General features: G+C 41.7%; 1 pseudogene; it reads right to left on the bottom strand.

The window, feature by feature from the left end:
• Positions 1-2152: 2152 nt before the first annotated feature.
• On the bottom strand, positions 2153-3454 carry LOC100345971 (ena/VASP-like protein pseudogene; annotated as a pseudogene).
• Between the last annotated feature and the right edge of the window lie 1987 nt (positions 3455-5441).

Raw genomic sequence — 5441 nt, 5'->3', positions numbered from 1 at the left:
TGATCTTCCTGTCACATTCCATATTATCTGGGGCCCACAAAGCCCAATAGTTGTATTTGAGAGTGACAACATTACTGCTGCTTTGCAGGATTCAAACAGGTGCAAATGGCTTACTCTGTTAAATTTTTTTCTTAAGTAGGACTTTCTAGAGACCCTGGAAAGAATGCAGAGGATTTAATCAATGGCACCAGCAAACAGTGTGGTCAAGAGAATGGGGACTGCTTGATACTCTTGGTCAGAGCTGCCAAATTGATTTTTATGGATGGCTTCCTCCCCACCCCCCCCCAAAGAAAAAGTTCTTCTGAAAAAAATAGTAATCACCCCAAAAACATCCTCATTAACAGGAGTATAAAGTAAAACTCAGCAAGGAATATAAAATCCATAGCAGATGATAAATAGTTTTTTAATAGTCAGTACACATTACTGCTCCTTTCTGATGGGTCAGTATTAATGCATTACCATTTATTTATTCCAGAGACATATTGTGAGCTAGAGGCAGATTCATAAGGAAGAACAGCAGAAGATAGTTCATCAGTCATTGTAAAGATTACAGTACTCTAACAGGCCTTCACAATCATAGTGGGTTCCACAGTGATATCTACAGTACTTGGTACATGCTTATTGCTGTCTCATGTCAGGGCAGGGGGAACAGATTAAAGAACAAATTTTCCTTCTGTCTTATTGCTCTACCTTCTCAAGGGTGTTGATCTTGTCCACCTGGTTCAAAGGCACCTTCGCAAAGGATGAAAACTCAAAATCCAGGGAAAACAATTGTCTTTAATGTAGAAACGGTTCAGTCGTTCACACATCACTGAGATTCACATACCACTAGTCTGAACTTAATCATCTGGATGCAAAGGAGGCTACAAAATACAGATTATACCTGAATGTTTGGCCATTTGATTAAGAAGAAGGGGAGAATAGACTTTTGGGGTACAACTACTGGTATAGAATTGAGGGCTCTCCCTTCAATTCTACAGTATTCTGCCTATCCTATAGGTACTGGCAGTTACGTAAAGGTTTTACACAGAGTAGTGTGAAGGACAAGTTAGAGTGGGATAATATACCAGGAGACCACCTAGGATACTTTTGCAACAGGAAAAGTGATCAAATCCTTAACCAAGGGAGTAGCCTACTTTTATGATTCATACTATTTCATAACTGAAATACTCAGCACATTGAAAAGGAGGGTGGTATCTGTTCATTGGAATGAAGGAGTGGCAACCAGTAGATATATTCCCATTTTTTTCTACCACTCTATTCTAGGGAAAATACTCTGATCATTCTTCTCTTTTGAACAGATACAGCTAATGCCCAACGGGGTATTAAATGGCTCCTCATAAACCATTGCACATATATGGCCTTGATTTTTCCTAACTGCAGAAGTCTTCTGAGAATATTATAGCATCAACTTCAGCAGATGTGGTATCATAGATGCAACCTCAAAATATGCATTTTCACAAATTCCACATGTGATTCTTAAAACTTAACAGGAGAAATACTATTAAATCATAAGCATATGAAAATAAGTTTAAAGGCATTGATAGTATAAATATATGTTGGAAATTTCATAGGTTTAAGAAGGAATGGTAGAATAGAAAATTTTGATGGGTAGCATGTGTGTTGATGAGCACTTTGATGTAGAGTCCATAGAATTTGTGAAAACCAAGATGTATTTAGGCCTGCTTAATATGTGCAACTGCTATTGAATGCTCATGTCAATCACAACTATAATTCATGTAACTCTTTTTGAGGGGTTGGGGGACAGTGAACTCTTTACTACTGTGTGGACACAGATACCACAGTGCATGGACAGATGGTTTTACCACCACGATGGCCAGGGATGGAGCTAGGTTTGGACAGCTCTGCAGTGTGTGGTGACACTGCACTGTGCCCAGCTCACCACTACTAGTTAAGATACTACCAGCACTAACTAGAAGAAAACTTGGAGACCATTTAAACAGCAGCTGATTTGGAAGTATCCTATCTATAAGCCAAAAGAAATGTGCACTTAAATAAGCCAATATAACATACAAAAAAAAAAAGAGGAGAACTGAGGGTCTGTGTTGGATAGAATCTTGAAAAACCCAAGAATTGACTATTTGCTCATTTTATTATGTAACAGAGTTTGAGATTTGTACATGAGAAACACCTACGCTTCAGTGTGTTTTCTGTGTCCTCCATCATCTGAGGGAACCAAAGTGTCCACTGATTTCCAACTCAGCCAGGGCCTGATGAGATCAACGATCTCCTCCTTGGCCCTGTCAGGCTCTCTTATGCTTGCTCCAGTATCTCCTGTTTCATGCAGTCCAACTCTAAGAAACACAACAGGCTTCACGGTGAGGCTGCAACTGAAGGGGCTCTTAGCTTTGGGCTGCTTTTCCACAGTTGGAGTTCTACATTGGCATGAGGAGCAGATTTTTTTCATCTACTGAGTTACTCTGGTACCAGAGCTTCTGGGCAGCCTTTGAGGATTTACGTGACCAGCTGGATGCTCACGTCCAGAGAGATGGAGAGGTGCCAGTGTCTTATATTTAGCTTTCACCTTTCTTCTTGTCAGCTGGCTTGTCTGTCCCAGAGGCTTCATTTTTGGCCAGCAGTTGGTTGATCTCCACAAGGCCTCCACCACTGCCCATGCCATTCAACCACTTGGCATTGAACTTCGAGGTTCCATGAGGACTAGAGCCTCCAGAGTCATTTTTTGGCTGCTGGGCTCTTCTCATCTTGGCCTCAGCCAGGGATATAGCCAGTACCGACATGGAGCTCTTGTCCAGGCCATTTCCCTGGGCTCTTCTGCTGGCAGAGAGGTGGGGTGACCCCATGGGTGGAGGCCTGCTCCCAGAGACATGGCCTTTAGCTGCAGATGGGGGATGCCCAAGTGGCAGAGTGGGCTCTGTGGCTGAGATTCTCCTCTCTGGAGATTCCCGATAGTGCTGCTGCTGCTGCTGCTGCTGCTTCTCCATCCCGTGCCTTCTCTGGATGTCTAACTCATCAGAAGAGGGACCGTTCTGCATTTGAAACTGGGTGGAGGGACCTCTTTCTTGGGCATACATGATGTTCAGGGAACACAACATTCACTGCCATGGAAAATGCAGTCACCTCTTCCCTTTCTTGCACAGTTTAAGCTGTTGAACTATTGGGTATCTCGCCACTGATGGATGGTTGATGTTACCTGATTGTACTTCATCCCCTGATGGAATCATTCAGCACAGCCTACTGATCCTGTAGCATGATTCCAATGTCTGAAAGTGGTGCTGGCAGTGTTGTGATAGATGTTGTTCTGGCTGAACCTCTGCTGGCTGGGCTTGATTGGTTCCCATTTCTTACTGATATGGTCATAGAGTATCACGGAAGCCCAGGCTTTGCAGACTGTTCACTCAGCATCACTGTTGGGCTGTGGAAGCAGTGAATGTTCATCTGTTGGAGTGGGGGTGGGGGTTGAGAGGTACATCATGGTTACTAGCTGCAGGAAAGGGCAGTAGCAATGACAACAAACAGCTGGATTCTGGCCCTGCTATCCTCTCCACATCATTCATATTAATCAATCAATGGAAACTTTGTCTTCTTAGTATCATCATGCAGTCAATGTTTCTGTATAAACTCAACTTACCTATTGCCCTTTCCTGCTTCATTTCACCTTAACCTATCTGGTCCTATTCTCTTTCTTCTTCTTTTTTTTATTTGACAGAGAGTTAGACAGTGAGAGAGAGAAACAGAGAGAAAGGTCTTCCTTCTGTTGGTTCACCCCTCAAATGGCTGCTACAGTTGGTGCACCGCACCGATCTGAAGCCAGGAGCCAAATGCTTCCTTCTGGTCTCCCATGCGGGTGCAGGGGCCCAAGCACCTGGGCCATCCTTCATTGCCTTCCCGGGCCACAGCAGAGAGCTGGACTGGAAGAGGAGCAACTGGGACTAGAACCCGGCACCCATATAGGATGCCGGCACCACAGGTGGAGGATTAACCAAGGCCCCCCTGGTCCCATTCTCTTTCATTCCCTACCCTCTTCGTTCTGTATCAGGTAGGGCAGATCATGCCCTGTTTTGCTGTGCCTTGACTTGCTCAGCTCTTCCTTGTTCTAGGCATCTCTGACTTGCCCCACTTTATTCAATGCTGACTCATACGTTTACCAAAAGGTCCTGTTAAATACCTCCTGGCCTTTTCCAAATCTTCCTTACTCCATTGACATTGAACCAACCCTACATTTTCCTACTGTGTCCCGAATAACCTTTCCCTGCGTTATATTTTTCTGCCCTGCTCTTCAGTATCTTTGTGTCTCCAGGTTCCTAAGTGATGAGCCCTTCCTATCAAATAGACCATGAGTAAAGATCTGATGTCTGTTATTCAGCAGTGAGATTCAGGCTGTGCCTGAGATGCTAACAGTGATCCCAACACTAGCAGAGTAGCCCTGAATGCTCAATGTGTAGTTGTCCAAATCTAACAATGCAATCTCTTTTATTCTAGGTTTTAAAACTATCATAAACCTTTTTTGTTAAGTAGGACTCATGACCAGCTGTGGTTACAGAGGTAACAATTCTAAACATTATTTTTAAACCACAGATTACATTGGACTTCTATAGTTTATGAAACAACAAAATCAGTTTAAGGTGTAAAAAAAGGGAAGAGAAAACAGACTGAATTTATGTATCTCTGAAATGATGAACAACAGGAACAATATATGGACTGTTACTATCTCCTACACTAGCAGTATATTATGACACTTCAAAGTTATCTGAAACATATTTTACTAGCGTCATCTTCAGTAAAACTTAGATATACACATTTCATAAGACAGAAACTATTATAAAACATATTTGACAACAAAAAAGCTATACTGAATGCCAAAAGCAGTAGATAAATTTGTTTCATAAAACAAAGAAAACTGAACAGAGCAATTCAATCTTAAGTTAAATTTTTATCAACTTCAATGGTAATATTTTTATTTATGTATCTATATTATAATTAATCTGTACCTTTTAGTTTAGCGACATAGAGTTAGCTACTTAGAACAGAGTACCTGAATAACCTAAGTGACCACAGATAGATCCAAGAGTTTACTTTATAATTTCACTTTAATTAACACCAATTTCTCTTCTAAGGAGTATAAAGGGATGAATGGTGAGCCCAAAGATTGAATATAAATCCTTGTGATATCTCTTTCCTTGAGCACACTGTTGAATAAATGTATTAAATCCCATTAATCACTGCACATACACTACTACCTTACTCTATCAGTAGATATTCTAAGGATAGAATTTGTTCATGATCACATGTTAGGGAATCCACAGACTTTCAATGTAACTGCAGAACCTGGTCAGTAGTCTAGGCATAGCTGCATAAGACAATAGGTGTCTTATTGGGACATAGTAAGATCTCCTCCCATTATGATGGAAGAGCTTACCAGGGAGTTTTCCTGCCAATAGCAGCTTTCCAGTAAAATCAGG

The sequence above is a fragment of the Oryctolagus cuniculus genome, chromosome X (assembly GCF_964237555.1).
Source record: "Oryctolagus cuniculus chromosome X, mOryCun1.1, whole genome shotgun sequence".
Taxonomy (NCBI): Eukaryota; Metazoa; Chordata; class Mammalia; order Lagomorpha; family Leporidae; genus Oryctolagus; species Oryctolagus cuniculus.
This window is presented reverse-complemented; position numbering and strand designations above follow the sequence as displayed.